This window comes from Phocoena phocoena, chromosome 6, assembly GCF_963924675.1.
Source record: "Phocoena phocoena chromosome 6, mPhoPho1.1, whole genome shotgun sequence".
In the NCBI taxonomy this organism is placed as follows: Eukaryota; Metazoa; Chordata; class Mammalia; order Artiodactyla; family Phocoenidae; genus Phocoena; species Phocoena phocoena.
The window spans coordinates 20,599,215-20,620,097 of NC_089224.1; positions in this window are offsets into that span (position 1 = coordinate 20,599,215).

Here is a 20,883-nt window from a genome sequence, read left to right on the forward strand (position 1 = left end):
ATGAACATGGTCTATCTTTTCATCTGTTTGTGTCATCTTCAATCTCTTTCATCAGTATTTTATGGTTTTCCCAGTACAGGTATTTTGATGTGATTGTATATGGGATTGTTTCCTGAATTTCTCTTTCTGACAGTTCATTATTAGTGTACAGAAATACAACAGATTTCTGTATATTAATTTTGTTTCCTACAACTTCACTGAATTCATTGATAAACTCCAGTCGTTTTTGGTAGCATCTTTAGGATTTACTATGTGTAGTATCATGTCATCTGCAAACAGTGAGAGTTTTACTTCTTCCTTTCCAATTTGGATTCCTTTTATTTTTTTTTCTTGTCTGACTGATGTGGCTAGGACTTTTAATACTATGTTGAATAAATGTGGTGAGAGTGGGCATCCTTGTCTTGTTCCTGATCTTAGAAGAAATGCTTTCAGCATTTTCACCATTGAGTATGATGTTAGCTGTGGGTTTGTTATATATGGCCTTTATTATATTGACGTATGTTCCTTCTATGGCCACTTACTGAAGAGTTTTTATCATAAATGGATGTTGAATTTTATCAAAAGCTTTTTCTGCCTTTATTGAGATGATCATACAGTTTTTATTCTTCAGTGTGTTTATGTGGTGTATCACATTGATTGATTTGCAGATATTGAATCATTCTTGCATCCCTGGGAAAAATCCCAGTTGATTGTGGTGCATGATCCTTTTTCTTTTTTTCTTTAAATTATTTTGCATCCCTCATGACTTTTAAAGAGGGCTCTTTTTCTTTAAATTTATTTATTTTTGGCTGCGTTGGGTCTTCATTGCGGTGCACAGCCTTCTCATTGTGGTGGCTTCTCTTGTTGCGGAGCATGGCCTCTAGGCACACGGGCTTCAGTAGTTGTGGCTCACAGGCTATAGAGCGCAGGCTCAGTAGTTGTGGCTCACGGGCTTAGTTTCTCCGTGGCATGTGGGATCTTCCTGGACCAGGGCTCGAACCAGTGTCCCCTGTATCGGCAGGCAGATTCTTAACCACTGTGCCACCAGGGAAGCCTGCATGATCCTTTTAATGTGTTGTTGGATTCTATTTGCTAATATTTTGTTGAGGATTTCGGCATCTGTGTTCATCAGTGATGTTGGCCTGAAATTTCCTTTTTCATGTGATATTTTTGTCTGATTTTGGTATTAGGGTGATGCCAGCTTCATAGAATGAGTTCAGAAGTGGTCCTTCCTCTGCAATTTTTTAGAATAGTGTGAGGACAGGTGTTAACTCTTCTCTAAATATTTGGTAAAATTCATCTGTAAAGCCATCTGGTCTTGGACTTTTGTTTGCTGGGGTTTTTTTTGTTTGTTTTATTGCTGATACAATTTCATTACTGGTAATTGGTCTATTTATATTTTCTACTTCTTCCTGGTTCAGTCTTGGGCAAGTTCACGTTTCTAGAAATTTGTCCATTTCTTGTAGGCTGTCCATTTTACTGACATATAGTTGTTTGTAGTAATCACTCATGATCCTTTGTATTTCTGTGGTGTTAGTTGTAACTTCTACTTTTTCATTTCTGATTTGGGCCCTCTCTCTTCTTTTCTTGATGAGTCTGGCTAAAGTTTAAATTTTGTTTACCTTTTTAAAGAATTTAGCTCTTAATTTCATTGATCTTTTCTATTTTTGTTTTGTACTTATTTCATTTATTTCTGCTTGGATCTTTATAATTTTTTCCTCCTATTAGCTTTGGGTTTTGTTTGTTCTTTTTCTAATTCATGTAGGGTAAGCTTAGGTTGTTTGAGATTTTTCTTGTTTCCCCAGGTAAGCTTGTATAAACTTCCTTCTTAGCACTACTTTTGCTGCATCCTACAGATTTTGGATCATTGTGTTTTTGTTTTCATTTGTCTCCAGGTTTTTTTTTTTTTTTTTCTTCTTTGATTTCTTCAGTGACCCATTGGTTGTTTAGTAGCATAATTTTTAGTGTCCACATATTTGTGGTTTTAAATATAGCAATCTTTATATATATATATATATATATATATATATATATATGATTAGTTTAAGTTGCTAATCTCTTAATTTCAAACACATTTTAACAACCCTGTTTTAGTACTCTCCTGCCTTCATGATTACTGTTTTTGACATCACATTTTATATCTATTTGTTTTGTGAATCCTTAACTGCTTATTGTGGATATAGATGATTTTACTACTTTTGTCTTTTAACTTTCCTACTAGCTTTGTATGTGGTTGATTTATTACCATTACTGTATATACACTTTTACTGATGAGCTTTTTTCCTTTCCTAATTTCCATGTTTCTGGTTGTGGCCCTTTCTTTTTTGTTTAGAGAAGTCCCTTCAACATTTCTTGTAAAGCTGGTTTGGTGGTGCTGAACTCTCTTAACTTTTGTTCACCTCTAAAACTTTTGATCTCTCTATCAAATCTGAATAAGAGCCTTGTTGGGTAAAGTAGTCTTGGTTAGGCTTTTCCCTTTCAACATTTTAAATATATCATGCTACTCCCTTCTGGCCTGCAGAGTTTCTGCTGAAAAGTCAGCGATAGCATTATGGGAGTTCCTTAGCTTGTAACTTGTTGCTTTCCATTGCTGCTTTTAATATTCTCTTTCTTATCTTTAATTTTTTGCCATTTTCATTACAATATGTCTTGGTGTGGTCCTTTTTTCATTGATCCTGTTTGGAACTCTCTGTGCTTCCTGAACTTAGATGTCTGTTCTCTTTCCCAGATTAGGGAAGTTTTCAGCTATTATGTCATCAAATATGTTCTCTACCTCTTTCTCTCTTCTCCTTCTTGGATCCCTATAATGTGAATGTTAGTACAGTTGATGTTGTCCCAGTGATCTCTGAAATTGTCCTCACTTCTTTTTAGTCTCTGGCCCTCTCACCTGTCTCGTTATGGTTCCTTCTTTATATCTTTAGTTGTAGATTTTTCAGGTAGGTTACAGTCTTTTTCATCAATAGCTGTTCTGTAAATAGTTGTAATTTTGGTGTGCCAGTGAGTAGAGATGAGCTCAGGGTCTTTCTACTCTGCCATCTGAGGAACTCTCCCAATTTTTGAGATCTTTAACTGACTTTAAGATGTCTGAGTAATATTAAATTAAGTTAATGAATACCATTGTCACCCAAAATCTTTGGGGATTAGAGTGTATAAATATAGATGGATTATAAAAGTGATCAATCACTCTATAATGCATATTTGCTTTCTGCAAAGCTCCAATTAAGATGGTAAATTTATGTGTAATATATTACCTTTTATACTACACTCATAAAGTTAATTTATCTTAAAAAGCTGAAGTAAAAATTTAAAATTTTTAACTAACTACATATATGTATTTGTGTGTATTTCAACAAGAATGCATATAAAATGTTTTAAACTGAAAAAGCTTATGAATAATAAAGAGAAGAGCAAATAGTTCAGATTAAAAATTATTTTGATCTTTGAATATACAGTCTACTCTTTAAAGAAAAAGGAAACAATTTTGTTCTTTGTGTTCTGTGGAGGACACAAACCCACAGCGAACTCTTATCTTCCAAGAAGTCAACCTTCCATGAAAGTGTTCTCTATTGGTGTACTAAATTTCTTGAATCTTTTTAAACAAAAATCTCTCATTTCTAAAACCTTGGTTTTCTGGCTTAATAATTTCCTGTCTTTAAAAAATATAACATGTATTCATACCCTACTGTGATTAAATATTTGACCACTTTCTTTTGATATTTCCTTTCCTTAATCTAAGTCCACAGTAAAAACAAAACTCTCAGATCCAAAAAGAGAAGTCTGATTAATTATGTGGTGATAAAACATTATCAGTATGTTTTAGTAATTGTTTACTTTTCAGGTTGAATAGAACATACTTGGATTCATGTATAATGATTGAGGCAAAACTGTTCAAAAATTGATGTTTTATTTAGACACAAAAACATTGTAATTTGGTTTCAACTATAATAACGTACTTAATGAAAAAATTAAAGGTCCTGGACATTTGTCAGTATCCTCATTGATTGCAAGTTTCTTCTCTCTGGATCATTATTGGCTAGATATACCCCAATAGAGGCTTCCATTCTTCTACATTCTGATTTAAATACCATCAACTAATCAGAGCTATTCAGTATTATCACCCACAGGTGGTTTCATAAACTATAGATCAAAAAATGAGTTTCCTAGAACTGGCAAAAAAAAAAAAACCTCAATAGACAATGGTACCAGGTAACAAACAGACTTCCTAAGGGACAGTTAGGATTTCTAGGACTCTTTCTATCTAGAAAGAGATGTCATGTGTCTTATGCTTTTTTCTTCTTTTAAAGCTTCCTAGGTAATTATTATGTTCAGCTATGGCTGAGAACTATTGACATAAGGTGTGAATTGCCCATCAGTTTTGCAAAGTCACCCAATATTGAGAGTAGAAAGACATTCTTAATATTAATAAGTGGTGTTTTGATCTGCTTGGAGCTCTTGAATGTGGGCCCCATCTGTACCTGGGTACTGGAGCCCCATGTTCTGCTTGCATACATAATGTTGAGATGGTTAGTTGTTGCATTTTCTAGCAACAAAGTTTTAGCAGACCTTTCTGAGTAATTCAATTTTATTATGAGAGATCACATTATTAAATTACTTTTAGAAGAATATACTGACCATAGAATTTAGGTTGTCAGACATACTTATAGGTAAACAAATCTGTGATATTAAAACTAAAAAAATTAATTTTTTTTTTAACTTAAAAATACCTTAAAGTGAGAAGTTTGCCCATGCTTGTCTGCTTGAAATGGTGGTTTTCAGTTTATTTAAATGAGACCCAGAGAAGTTCTTTAACTTGAAATATTGTCATTTAATTCATGGATCCCATTGAAGAATGAAGTATTTAAAATATATGACTAAAGAAATGATGATATAATTATTTATTCTATAAGGATTAGTACAGCAGTAACAGATTAATATTATCTGCTCTACAATTCTAATTGAAAAATCAAATGCTGAATCTTGAGATACTTCTAAAATTAATTAGTAATTTTGGGGGGTTTGATCCTAGCTCTAAGTAACTTCATGGAAAGCCATAGACCTTATTTTTATTTGTTCAACAAGAAGAACAAATATTATCAAGAATCTAATTTGTATTAGGCATTGTAGTGGACCTTGGGATACCACGGCCAATAAAATGTACAAGGCGCTGTTCTCCTGGATCTTACAATGTAGCAGTAATTGGGTGTTGATCCTGGGAGAATACATAAAGGCCACAGACAGTCTTCGAAGTAATTGAGAATTCAGTCCTGGCCTACACACTTGAAAAAGAAGAGCGCTCAGCCCCAACTATCGAAATTTGACATGTGGCTCTGGATTACATTTTCTGTAATTAAACTTCTGCACCAGTAGCATAACCTCAGTGGTGTGCTTGTTAAAAACACATGTTCTTACTCTCATATTTACTATGGAACAAGTCAGCTTTCTCTTTGGAGCTGAAAATGTCTTTTGACTCCAAAGGCCAGAAGATTCCAGGGTATTTGCTGGGTTCTGGTAGATTGACTATCACAGAACTGATGTCAGTCACAAGGGGTTCCAGACTCTCCACCCCCTCCCTTAGGATCCACACTCCAAAGCACCTAATACTTGAAGGGGACATCTCTATTGTCTCAAAAAATAATGTGTGTAATATGTATGATATTCTTGGGTTTTTCTCCTTCTCTTTCTCTTTCAATGTGATTAATTTATTATTTCCAGCAAAACTTTGATGATGTCTTCCTTTTCTCCTAAACAACAGGCACTGCCATTTTCTTAGAAAAAAGTCAGAGGCTCCACCACGGTGGGTACTCTGGGGCAGCCTCCTGAGTGGTAGCCTTTCACAAATGTAACACATGACAAACTTGTGGACAAACACAGAAAGTCCCACACTGTTGCTGATTATCAGGGATTGAAAGTCAAGAGTTCTTTTTTTCATGTCTCCCAAGGCCCAATTTAATTTAACTGGGTTTTCTATATTGGAGGTACATAATTATCAAATGACTTCAGATGAGATGACATGTATGGTTTTTCTACAGGACACATTTAGAGTAAAGTTGCTGATCAAAACAAAGTCCGTCTCATTTTCTGAATTATTGATAAATTCAGTTGCTTAACATAAACTAAGCATCCCAGGCAACACACTGCCCTTGGTGTGGTGGTTAGAAACAGGAACTTGCATTGAGTGTTGGGGTTGCAGATAAATGTAGCACGCTGACTTTTGTGGCCTTGGTCCAAAATGGGAATATTCTCATCCCACACTACAGGCTGGCAAACTTTATATAATTAACGAATGATTTGAAAATGTTTTGTGGTCTGCATGAAAGAAACTTTGTTTTGAAAATGAAAATGCTGTAAATATATGCTTCTGTGTTTTGGTTAAATCTCTGAGTCAATAGTCTCCAATTTTTAAAAGATCACACATACCATTAGGAATAGGGTAAAAATTTTAAACATGTAACTTTTTGTGTGTATGTACATACATACATATATATATACATGTGTGTATGCATACATGTAAACATACACAAATAAAAGTTATAGGAAGAGGTAAAAATATAAGCAGAGGTCCTAATGTTTTTTTTTCCTACCACAATATATATTCTCTTAGACATCATTGTTCAATGCTAAAGTTATTGTATCTTAAAAATGATAATAACAGCTAAGGTTTATAGAATTTTTATAATATGCTCTTTCATAATGTGCTTTGTGCTTTACATATATTATCTCATTTAATCTTCAAACAACTGTAGAGAGCAAATAATATTATTTCTCCCATTTTACATATGAAACTCCATTTCTCAAGGACACACTGCTAAGAGGCATCACTGAGACTGAAATGTATTTAGTTTGAGTCCAGAGACCATACTTTTAATCAATCACCATGCTGCTACCTGCAAACGTGACCTTAGTTTCTGCAACGTCTTTTAAATTTCACTTCATTGTTTTCTTCCCTTACATCTAAAAATTATCAAATAATAAATTAATATGATTTTTTAAAACCCTAAGGGTAGAGTATATACAAAAGGAACAGAAAAAGTTTTCCTTCCCTCCTTAGCAAGTCCTTTCTAAGTGACTTGCTAAAAGATCTTAGGTGTTCTGATATGAAACATAGGAAGCATTTTTTTTCTGAGAAGTACAATTGAGTCTTTTTTGCCTCTTGTTTGTAATTCTGTTTCTGTTAATGGCAGAATAGCTCATATTGGACCAAATTTCTTGCAGATAATAATTGTAACCTCTGGACAAAAACAAACAAACAACTACAACAACAACAACAATGACAAAACCCACAGAAAAAAACTAACTGAAAGCACTGGAGAGGTAAGAACAGAAAGAAACTGGAGGGGAATTGACACTTAGAAGAAAGGTACAGTACTGGGTTATTCTTCTGCTTTTATGGGTTTCTGCCTAGGGCAAGCCTCAGTTTGTATGGTGGATAAAACTCAGAAACCTGCACATGTACTGGCTGAGGAAGCAGAGGAGAAAGTTTGGGGCAACCACAAAAGCTAAAAGTTAAGGGGAGAAATCTCAGAAAGGAGAGAATTACAGAGCAGATGCCCCAAATTATCTGTGTAAACACTTCCCAAATCTCTGGCTGGCCTCTGAATGGTGCATGAGCTTGGCAGACTCCAAGCAACACAGATCAGGCTAAAAGAGCTAACAGGATATCTCAGCTACCGCCCACGGCAGGAGAGGCAGAGTTTGTGTTCAGACAAGTTAATCGCCTGCTAAAACAAAATAATCAGTGCTATTCAGAGCAACAATAGAATCCAGAATCTCTATAATATATCACCACAATGTCCAGAATACAATCCAGAATTATTAGATGTATGAAGAAACAGAGATACGTGACCCATACTAAAAGCAGTGCTTCTCAAACATTTTGGTCTGAGGATCTCTTTGTACTTTTTAGAATTATTGAGGACCTCAACAGGGTTTTACTATGCATATTATACCTATTGATATTACCTTATTAAAAATCAAAGTTGACATTTTATAAAATTTATTAGTTATTTTAAAATTGGATTTATTATTTAATAAATCCAATACATGTCAACATAAGTAACATATTTTCATGAAAAATAACTATGTTTTCCAAAATAAAAGCAATTAATGAAAAGAGTGACATTGTTTATAGTTTTTCAAATCTCTTTAATGTCTGATGATAGAAAAATAGCAAGATTCTCATGTTTGCTTCTGTATCCAATCCATTGCAATATTATAGTTTGGTTTACATTATGAAGATAATCTGGCCTCACATAGTTGGAGAGATAGAAATATTTTAACAGCCTTTACAGATAATTGTAGATATTCTTTACTACTATTCTAAAATTTGATAAATGATAGTTTCTCAAAGGTTTGTTGCACTGTGGAATCTGAAACTATACCATAGTCTGTTAAATTTCATGTTCTATTATATTAAAATCCATTGTTCTATATTGTATTTTTATTGGATCTTTAATCCATGCATGATTTTACAACATTAGCTTTGATCATTTATAAAATCCTGGTTCATTAAGTTATGCAGACCTTTCAAATATTGACTCATTTCATTGTTCAATACTAAAAATCACAGTCATTAATGTCATTACTGATCTCATTAGGCAAGTCTTTAGATATCAGGAAACTCTTACGCTTATAATGGTAGATACAAGTTTTTTAAAATTCCAATTTTCACTTCAAATTTCAAATTTTACTGTGGGCAATAAATATTGTCAATTTTCTTGAAGTAACAAGCTCTCATTCAGTTTTAGAAAATACTGAATTCTGAATAACCAGTGTGTCTACTCATTGTGCTTTCCATTAAAAATGGTGTTTCATGAAAGAATCAGCTAGTTCTGCTCACAACTCAACCAACCACACAAGTACTTTTTCGATCTGCTTCATTATGCAGCAAAAGTGATTTATGCATGATTCACATCTTGTTAAAGAGAATATTAAAAAGACATGTATTTGGGCTTCCCTAGTGGTGCAGTGGTTGAGAGTCCGCCTGCCGATGCAGGGGGCACGGGTTCGTGCCCCTGTCTGGGAAGATCCCACATGCCATGTAGCGGCTGGGCCCGTGAGCCATGGCCACTGAGCCTGCGCATCTGGAGCCTGTGCTCTGCAATGGGAGAGGCCACAGCAGTGAGAGGCCCACGTACCGCAAAAAAAAAAAAAAAAAAAAAAAAAAAAAAGATATGTATTTAAAGGTTGAGACTTGAAGAAAGTCATAGTTTATCTGGCTTCATCAAGGCAATTCTTAAATAACTAGCCACTAGTACAGCTTGGGGCCACTACCTTGATTCATTCTAAAATGTTAGGAGTTTTATGGACAACTGCTTTTGTACCATTTGCTTTTGCAAATGTTGACATATTGATGAAGGCAAATAACATGTTAGTATCATTAGGAAAATAGTTTTGACCTTTCAAACCCCTGGAAAGCATCTTAGGAACCTTAGGAGTCTGCCAACTATACTTTGAGAACTGCCACAGAAGAGAAAATATAAACAATGAAGGCTGACCTCAAGACCACCCAGATGTTCTGATTAGCAGACCATGAGTTTAAAGCAGCTATCAAAAGAATGCTTAAATTTTAAAATGGAAATATGTTCAGAATGAATGATCAAATAAGAAATCTCAGCAATAGAAACTACTCAAAAGAACCAAATGGAAAATTATGGAACTGAAAAATACAATTCTGAAATTTAAAAAAATCACTGGATGGGCTTAATAGCAGATTGGAAAGGAAAGAAGAAAAAGTCCGTAATTGGAAGGTAAATCCATAGAAACTATCAGATCTAAAACACAGAGAAAAAAAGATTAAAGAAAAAGAACAGAGGCACAAGACTTTAAAACTAGGAGACAACATCAAAATGTTTAACAAACTTGTAGCTAGAATCCAAGAAAAAGAGAGTGAGGCAGAGAGAAGTATATAAGTAAAAAATCGCCCAATATTCAAAGATTATGGAAAGACATAAATTGATAGATTCAAGTTGCTCAGAGAACCCCAAGTATAAATACAAAGAAAGCCATACCTAGGTGCATGATAGTCAAACTGCTAAAAGCAAAAGATAAAGAGAAAATCTTAAAAGCAGTCAGAGAAATAACACACTATGTACAGGGAACAATAACAAAAGAAAATGGGTTTCTCATCAGAAACATGAAAACCAGAAGATAGAAGAACTACATTTTTAAAATGCTGAAGGAAAAAGAAAATTCTCAACCCAGAATTTTATATTCAGTGAAAATGTCCTTGAGAAATGAAGCTGAAATAAAGACATTTTCAGATAAAGGAAAGCTGAAAGTATTCATGACTAGCAAATGTACAGTTTAAGAACTGCCAAATAAGTTCTTTAGGTCAAAGGGAAATGATACTAGGTAGAAATTCTAATTTGCAGGATGGAATGAAGAGTACCAGAAATAATAAATATGGGGGAAAATATAAAAAACTATTTTCCTCTTGATTTCTTTAAAATACATATTGCTGTATAAAGCAAAAATTGAAACAAATATTGTGTGTTTGTTATGGATGTAATATGTATGACAACTATAGCATAAAAGATGAGTAAAGATATAAAGAGACCTACATAGTTGCAATTTTTTAAAACATTTTATATGAAACAGTACAAAATTAATTCTAAATAGACTATATGAAGAAAGTATATTGTAATCCATAGGTAACTGTTTAGGGGGAAAAAGAAGTACAGTTAAAAAGCCAATAGGGAAATTTAAATGGAATTCTAAGAAATTCAATTAGCCAAAAGAAGGCAGGAAAACAGAGGAATAAAATCAGATGCAACAAACAGAAAACAAGTAGCAATATGGGAGGCCTAAATCAAACCATATCAATAGTTACAATAAATATAAATGGAGCGGCTTCCCTGGTGACGCAGTGGTTAAGAATCCACCTGCCAATGCAGGCGACATGGTTTCGAGCCCTGGTACGGGAAGATTCCATATGCTGAGGAGCAACTAAGTCCGTGTGCCACAACTACTGAGCCTGCGCTCTAGGGCCCATGAGCCACAACTACTGAGCCCGCGTGCTGCAACTACTGAAGCCCGTGCATCTAGAGCCCGCGCTCTGCAATAAGAGAAGCCACCTCAATGAGAAGCCCATGCATCGCAACCAAGAGTAGCCCCCACTCGCCACAACTAGAGAAAGACCACACGCAGCAACAAAGACCCAACACAGCCAAAAATAAATAAATTAAATTAATTAATTTAAAAAACTATATAAATGGAGCAAACATTCTACTTGATGTCAGAGATTGTTACAGTAGATTTTAAGAAAGCAAAACTCAACTATTTGCTGTCTACAAGAGACACACCTTAAGTATCGCTCTTTTGTTTACAACATTTGAAGGTACAATTTACCTTCTTACATGGGCAGGAGAATAATAAACCCTATAGATTCCTTGCTCTGCAGCAAAATCCTGACAACCAGCAGAACTGGCTATAGTTAAAAATTAAGACAAAAGTGTGCTTTCCTTGTGGCATCTGTCCACCCCTGTTTGAGTGCTCCCCCAATCCCCACCCAACCAAAAGCCCACTTCCTGTGTTTTGCCTTCTAACTTAAAGCAGGCTATGCTCTGTGCTTCTGCTGGGTGTAGCTTTGTTCCATTACAGTATCTCCAAGTCCAGGTGTCTGTGAATTACTTAATTTGATAAAATAATTCAAGCTAATGTGTTATTCACTAACAATATATTACTGTTCCATGGCACAGCTGTAACAAGGGCAGCCAGTGTCTTAATCATAATAACTAATATTTATTTAGTAATTAGAGAAGGACCATGCTCAGTGCTAAGCACCTCACGGGCGCCATCCCATTTAGTCCTCCCCAAGAACTTTATGAGGCAGACGTTGTAACTGTTAACATTTCCCAATCAGGAAAAATAAGGTGTGTCCCCCCTGCCACATACGCACTGAGTTACATGTTTACAGTTAAAGTGTTAAAAACAAGATTTAAACTCAGTGTATCCAATTCTAATATCCAGTCCCTTAAATCTAAGGAATAGTGCTGGCATAATGACAAGCATGAGAAAAGAGACATGGGGGCAAAGTAGCCTTTTCGTCCTTCAAAACTGCTTAACTAGCCCCCGCCCCTATTTACATATTGACCATGTAACCAGCATCTTTGTGGGGGAAGTGAAAAGGCACTTTGAATGCCGATGATGCAGGTCTTTTATGTAAGTTATCTCATTTATTCTTTGTCACCTGGAAAGGCGGGCTCTTCTTACTCCAGTATGGCAGATGAGAAAATATAAATGTTTTAAAAGTTATAAAATAAGGTGTACTGATCCTTGGTTTCAGTCATGAGAGTAATAGATTAAAAGAAAACAACACATATATCAGTTGTGAGTTCATTACTACAAACCTCTGTTTGCTTTGATCACTTCTTACAGAAAGCTTGTATTCAGATATCATTAGTATGATGAAAATAACAAGAACACATGTGATTCAAAAACACTTTCTGAGGGTAGAAAAATCTTCTTCTAACATACTGGAGACTTGGCCTCTGAAAAGCTTGATGGCTATCCTCACAAATGTTGGGACACTCAGAGGCACTACACAGTGCTCTGAATATATATTACTTGCCTTACGGCCTCTCTGTCCACGAAGAAACCATTATGACCCTGATACGACAGTGCAAAAAGAGCAGCACCACAAAGTCTTGAGAAGTAGTATCTGTTTGGTTGCTTTAAAAATTTTTTTTTGTTTCTGGATAGCCACTAATCAAAAAGATAGATGAACTGCACTGTCATCCGTTGTTTTCCTCTGAAGCTGTTGAAAGCCCTAATAGCCAGGGCTTAGCTAATACCTATTCTTCGAAAGTATTAAGCTATCAGCGCCTCCACTATCACTGCCACCTGCCTAAATATAACAAGGACATTAATGAGGATAGCTAGGTGTCCTGGGGAAAGAAGAGAACTTGAAGAGAGAGGTAGGACACTATGACAAAATTCCTTGTGCTGATTTGAACAGGACTCTGCAGCTTACTAGTTTTTTGACCTTCGACAAATTGGTTTACAAGCCAGAGTCCTCCTCTGAGAGTGTCAGTGTCCTCCTCTTGCGCTTGCTCTGAGAACGAGAGGGGAGAGCTGGTGGCACTGTTTGAGAAGAAAAACTTGCCCCCTATCCTCTTACTTCAGTGCCTGGGACCCTGCAAATTAAACTGGCAAAAGACATATCAATAGGAGAAAAAAGGTTTATTTCTATGTGTGTGCATAGGGGAACCAACAAAAGAAGTAGCTAGCTCCCTAAATGGTTAAAGTTAGAGGCTTTAGACCTAACTTAGAAGGGGAAAGGGAGGGGACTTCTATGAGAAGAACAAAAAAATTTCACTAAGAAGGACAAATGGGTTTTAAGGAGAACAAACCAAAGATAAGAACATTTTTGATAATGTTTGTTTAAGCAGGTGTGAGTGGTCTTTTCTTCTTCATGGCTGTGAAACTTCCCAAGGAAGGGATTTACAGTATGTTTATCTTGGTCTCTCTCCTGGGAGTAGACCCGCCTCCAAGAGGGGATTTATGACAGCCTCATTTCTCAGCAGCTCCTGCTTAGTCAGATAAAGGAAGTTCTTAGAAGGCTTCTTTCTGCATCTGTTGAATCTCAAATTATCTTCAGCTTAAAATCAGGAGGCTGGTGTGGAGCTGGGTTAAGGGGACGTAGGTCAGCAGAGCTGGTTACAGGGAACTGAGGAAGAAGAGTCTCTGTTATAGACTCTATTGTGCCTCCCCAAATTCATATGTTGAAGCCATAACCTCTAATGAAACTGTACTTGGATATATGGCCTTTAAAGGGGTAATTAAGATTAATAACATAATAAAAGTGGGGCCCTAATTCAATAGGACTGCTGTTCTTAGGAGAAGAGACAGAGACGCCAAGGAAGCATACACACAAAGGAGAGGCTGTATGAGGACATAGCTAGAAAATGACCATCTGTAAGCCAAGGAGTGAGGCCTCAGGAGAGACCAAACTTGCTGACACCTTGATCTTGGACTTCGAGCCCAGTTTGTGGTATTTGCTATGTCAACCCAAGCTGACTAATAAACCTTCTTTAGACTCCTTTACTGATGTAGAAGACAGAATAAACTCCTACCTACTTAAAAAGTGTATAAGGAACAAGGCTTAAGAACCCCAAGACCTGAAGAGGATGGGCTAAATCACAGCTTTCCAGTTACACTCTGACAGAGTGGGAACCCTTTTTACCTGGCTGAGAGACACTATAACTTTAAGGGCTAAAAGAGGTAAAGAGCAATGGTGTTGGCCTTCAAATCTTAGAATTTTATGGCCAATTCTCATCCTAGACATGCTCATAGCCAAGCAGAGATTTAGGGTTCAGTGGGGAAGGCACCATTATTCAAATGTTCCCTGGGTTTGTCTGGGGGAACTTGATAGAGGAAGGGAATTTCAAAGGATCTGAGGGGCAGGGTAAGGCAAATGGGTGGCTTAGAAGAGAAGGCTGGCTGAGAGGCATGGAGTTCTTCCAGAAGCGTCAATGCCCAGTTGACCGAGGCAGGTTTCCAGCTCAGTCCAGGGCAGCACAGGTTCATTGGCTTTGAATTAGGGTCCAGGTGGACTATGGCATCTATCTTTTATTTTGTTTTAATAATTTTTTAAAAATTCTGTAACTGTTTTAGGCTTACAGAAAAAATTGAGAACATAGGACAGAAAGTTCCCATATACTCTACTCCCAGTTTCTCCTATTATTCACATCCTACATTAGTATGGTACATTTGTTACAACCAATGAACCTGCATTGACATGTTATTGTTAATTAAAGTCTATACTTTATTTGGATTCCCTTAATTTTAACCTAATGTTCATTTTCTGTTGCAGGATCCAGCCAGGATCCCACACTACATTTAGCTGTCATGTCTCCTTAGGTTCCTCTTGGCTGTGACAGTTTCTCAGACTTATTTTTGATGATCTTGACAGTTTTAAGAAATATTGGTTAGGTATTTACCAGAATGTCCCTCAATTGGGATTTGTCTGATATTTTTTATCATGATTAGAATGTGGTTATGGATTTTGGGAGGAAGACCATGGAGGGAAGATGCCATTTTCATCATATCATATCAAGAATGCATACTATCGGGCTTCCCTGGTGACGCAGTGGTTGAGAGTCTGCCTGCCAATGCAGGGGACGCGAGTTTGTGCCCCGGTCCGGGAAGATCCCACATGCCGCGGAGCGGCTGGGCCCGTGAGCCATGGACGCTGAGCCTGCGCTCCGCAACGGGAGAGGCCACAACAGTGAGAGGCCCGCGTACCGCAAAAAAAATAAAAATAAAAGAATGCATACTATCAACATGGCTTATCGCTGTTGATGTTAATCTTGATCACTTGGCTGTGGTGGTGTTTGTCAGGTTTCTCCACTGCAAAGTTAGTCTTTCTATTCCCCTTTCCATACTGTACTTTTTGGAAGGAAGTTACTACATGCAGCCAACACTTAAGTAGTGGAAAGTAATGTTCTCCCTCCTCGAGGGCAGAGTATGTACATAAATTTTGAAATCCTTTTGCTTGGGTGATATGTCTCTTCTCTCCTTATTTATTTATTTATATCAGCGAGTATTCATGGATATTGAGTTATAATCCTATACCCCTTTCTTCCTTCCTTCCCTCTTTCCTTCCTTCCTTTCTCCCTCTCTCTCTCTTTCTTTCTATCCAGATTTGGCTATTGGCAACATCCTTCAGGCTTATCTTGTATATTTCCTATGCTATCCCAGTCCTAGAATCAGCCATTTCAACAGAGACCACTTTTACTGAAGAATGGTATTAGAAACCAAGATCTGGTCACTAAGTGTGCTCATTGCTACTGGGATGTCATTGCTTGTAAGTCACTCAGCTGAGAGAGCAAGGAAATATATGTGTGTATACTAACCCATGTACATAAACTTTTCTAAATATTTCTATATGTAACCATCTGTATCTATACTAAGCTAAATATGAGTTTATACTGATGTCTCCAACTCTATTCCCTTATCACATACATCTTTCTAGCACCTCCCCTGGCTTATCTGTATTCTCCCATTCCAAGAGTGAGAAACTAGCAGCCACCATCTGCCATCCATTTACTTAGTTTTTCATTGGCTTAAAAAAATTTGAAATGTTAGTATCGTTACTGGCATTATTCCCTTTGATGCTGTAGTTGTCCCAGATTTGGCCAGTGGGATTCCTTTCAAGCCGTGTCCTTTCACTGATGGAGATCCACCAATCTTTGAGCAACTCATTGCTTGTTGGCACAAGAAGATATTCTGGACTCTCCTTGTATTTTCTCTGTCTCAGATATAGAACCAGCCATGTCTTCAAGGAGTCCTAATCTACCCAGGCTTTTACTGAGATATAATTCACATACAATTCACCCATTCAAAATGTACAATTCAATGGTTTTTAGTATATTCTCAGAGTTGTGCTACCATCACCACTATTTTAGAACATATTCATCACCCCCAAAAGAAGCCACATATTCTTTATCTATCATCCCCCAATGTCCCCATCTCTCCCATCCCTAGACAACAATGGCATGTATCCTCAGAGTCTGGTGTGTATGTCTGTTTGTGTGTATGAGTGCATATGCCATTGACAATTATGGGGTTGGCAGGGGAAAGAGGCAATATCTGGGAAATCATGATCACACGGGATCTAATGCAGAGGGTGAAGTTTCCAAATGAGAGGATAAGAAGGGATTGGCCAAATTCCTCACAGATGGGAGTAGGGGTAGGGATGGGTAGGGTAAGGCCCTGATGATTATTTGGGAAAAGTAGATAATACAAGGTAATAATTAAGAACTCAGTTTCTGGAGTCAGGTGTTTGAGTCTCAGCTGTGTAATATATAGCTATGTAACTCTCAGTAATTTAAACCCTCAGTTTCCATGTCTATGCAACACCTACTCTCTGTCTCATAGGTCTCAGGAACTCACAGGCACACATGGTTGTAGTTGGCACCTATAAATGTGACCTACATAATCTTGGTGGGGGATAGAGTGTGGTGTCTGGTCAAGGAGAACTCTTCAGGGCAGAATGAAAGAGGCTGTCCTCTGCCATACTTTTTCTCTGGGGACAATGTCCTTGGGAGAGGTTCACTAAAAACCTCCAAGAGTCTGGGGATTAAAAAGTGACCCAAAGAAATTCAGGGGGCTGTTGTTTTAATTTTTATTTTGGGACTAAGCATGAGTAAAACTTTGCACCCTTCTTGAAATGTACCCTGTCCATTCTCTGTACCTTAAATTAAAATTACAAGTATTTAAAATGCCTATTTAATACTTAAAAAGCTTTATAGAAAATTACACAGACAACCATCTTACCATGAATATAATTATATGTATATATTTCTTTCCATGAATACAATTATATGTATATATTTCTATCATTTTCTGATCATTGTCAATGTGCACAGTTTCTCATAGTTTTATATCATAGAACACATAGATTACAATTGTTCCCATGTGTCACTGTATACGTAGATCCTCATAGATTTAACATGACTGTAATTGTATACACAATTTCATACACTTGTCTTTTATATTATCATTCAATTCTGAAACATATAATTAGCAATTGCTCCTAGATAGCTTATGTGGAAAGACAGTCTTCAGTTTGTAGTTCCAGCTTTCTTGTGAAACCTATCATACTTTAGGGCTTTGAATCTTAGGATTCATGAAAGTTTTCATTTAAAAATGAAAAATGAAAAGACTCTGTAGCAGGGACTTCCCTGGTGGCGCAGGGTTTGATCCCCGCCTGCCAGGGGTCGATCCCTGATCCGGGAAGATCCCACATGTTGCGGAACAACTAAGCCTGTGTGCCACAACTATTGAGCCTGCTCTCTAGAGCCTGCAAGCCATGATTGCTGAGCCTATGCACCACAACTACTGAAGCCCGCATGCCTAGAGCCTGTGCTCCGCAACAAGAGAAGCCACCACAATGAAAATCCCGCACACCACAACGAAGAGTAGCCCTCGCTTGCCACAACTACAGAAAGCCCACACACAGCAACGATGACACAATGCAGCCAAAAAAGAAAAGAAAAGAAAAGAAAAAAGACTCTGTAGCAGATTGTGCTCCCGAATATCTGTAATCCCCCTCTTATATAGTAATGGAATTGTAGTTGGGTATATGGCTGCCTAGCACAAGGTTATATTTTTGGGCCCCCTTTGCTGTGGAGACTGTGTGGTTGCAGGAGGTGAGTAGAAGGAACAGATGCCTTGATAGAATTGGGTGCTCCCTTCATATTTTCTGTCTTGCTGGTGGCAGGGAGCAGCTACTCTAGACCCAGAGCCAGAAGTGAAGTCCCATGTCGAAGATGGCAGAGCCATCTTACCATGTCTGGATGGTTAACATCCTCTCTTATTTAAGCCATTTTATTCATGGGTGGTCCAGTCTTTACTCTGATATACCACTTTCCCATTGATTATTTCAGGTAAGACAGTTTTAAAATATACCCTCATTCTGAAAAAGCCCAAAAGTTTTGCTTTGTTCCTCACATAGTGTTTGCTAAGCTATTTTTGTCTCTCCACTTGTGGTCGGTCACATGTTGGTAAGTGTTTCATTTTACTGGTGACACCTATGTCCTCCTATGTGTTCTGTGCACAGAGCTGTAGTCTAGGAGGAATGGCTCCTGCCACTGGGGGTTGGATGTATTCCAGGAGCTCAGTGTTGGTCATCCTGTATTGCACACGTTTAATATTACATAGAAGTAAGCATTAGAAAAATGTCAGGATGTGGCAGAATAAAAAACTGTTAGCTGAGAGCTAGCTGGAGGCAAGATCCCAAATCCTGTAAACCAATGGTAGTAATTGTAGTAGTAACAGAATTCTGCAAACACCAGCCCTACCTTCCTCTCCCAACTGATACTCATTGTTCCCAGATCACATCTTTTACTGAAAAGTAGAAGGAACCAAACGAAAGTAAATTTTATTGGACACCTTAAGATTTATTGAGAGGTTGTGCAAAACAGTGATTAAGAACTTGGGGACTGAGGTCAGATATATCAGGGTTCAAATTCCAGCTTCATGACTTATTAGCTGCAGGGTTTGGTAAGTAACTTAATCTCAGTGTCCTCATCTGCAAAACTGAGATAATAAACCAACTTTGAAGTTTTCTGGACATTAAATAACATATCTAAAGTCTGGAGTGGATTAAAAAGGAAGATGATAAATGGTCATTAACATTATCTGTTCTGTTCCCATTTCTTGATGTCAAGTGCTTTACATACTTATGCCATCAACCCTATAAAATGGGCATAACGTATTAAAAAACAAAATTTAACTGAGTAAATTTGAAGATCTAATTGGCTTTATGAAATCTAGCAAACCAAGAGCTACTTGGAGAGGTTACACAACAAAGAAGGCTTTTATAGTAAGGAGGGTGGGACAAGGAAAAGAAGTTATTAACAAAGAAAAAATAAAATTTCATTGCAGTAAAGTAAAAGGTCAGGTGACACTGGCTCCTCATTGGCTGAGCTATGGTGTTTTCTATTGGCTGGGCTTGTTGCTGGGCGAGAAGGAAGTTTTCCTTCCTCCCCTGTGGTAGTAAGTAGGAGTACTTCCTGTTTGGGAGTGCAGGTTACTTCCTGGGGTAAGTAACTGACCAGCTTCCTGTTGGGGTAATTGTCCTCTTCCTGCTTGGGGTAATTGACAATGAATGGTAGGATGTGAGAGTTCCCTCCATAGGCCTTCCAGACTCCTATTTTAGTTGCAGTTTCCTTTTATTAATTTTCACACATACTTATGCTGTCAACCCTATAAAATGGGCATAATCCTTCCCATTCTAAAGATGAAGAAATTGAAGTTAAAGAATTTCTAAGGTGAAATAGATGTCATATTAGTTATTTTGCAGATGAAGACATGGAAGCATGGAGTGTTTAAATAACTCATGGATGTCTCAAAGCAAAGCAATTGTGGAGAGACGATCCAAAGCCATGTCCGACCTGATATTTGGCAATTCTCTATTAGTTGTCACCCCTGACAGGTTGTCACAGTCATGGTGATATTTGTTATTTGCACGAACTTTCAAGAATCAATTTTCTTCACAGATGGGCATATCCACATGACTCCTTTCAATAAAGAGCAGAGTCACAACTCTTAGGGAAGAAGCAAGTGTCCCTAAGTGGTGTTTTCTCAACTGGCTCTGTGCTCATCAAAACCATAGGCCATCCTTCTTACTCCGATTTCTCATATAACATAAACAATCTATGATTAGCCTTCTGCAGTTGTCCTAATCAATCACAAGTATTTTCTGAGGTTATATTATTTCAAACAGTACTGTGTCAAGTGTTCTGTAAATCCTTTATTTGAATTTACAATCTATTGATGAGCCAACATAAAGATATCAAAACAATTAGCAACTAATACAAGGGAACAGTAATTAAATATTTAATTAAATAGCTATTGATTAAATAATAAAATATTAAATTAATATTTAAAAATTAAATATTTAAACAGTAAATAAATATTGCAATTATTGCAGTAGTTGAACTGTAAATAGAATTCTGAGTTTCTTAGGAGAAAAAGTGAACATGATTATAAGAAAAGGGGAAAGATACAAGAGGAAGCAAAGTTTTTCCTTGTCTTCAACTTCAAGAGATTTCACAAGTGGCACTTTACAGAAGATAGAATAAAAGGTGCCCTCAGCAACGTTCTCACAGGAGACACAGAAATGGAACCCAATTGCCTTTTTCTTTTCATTTTGGATAAAGCTGAGGGTCTAACACTGGAGGAAGTTTTGCTTAATACTCAAAAATGTAATCAGTGCACAACAGCAGAAATTTGTGTGGCAGTGGGAATATTCTCATAGCAGCATGCTTTTCAAACAATATTCCCAAACACACCTTTTCTCCGTTGAGATTTGATAAAAACTAGGTAGGAGAAAATTGTATACAGTGTGCTTTGATGGCCACCTACACTCTGAGTTGATATTCTGCGTTTCTGGTTGAG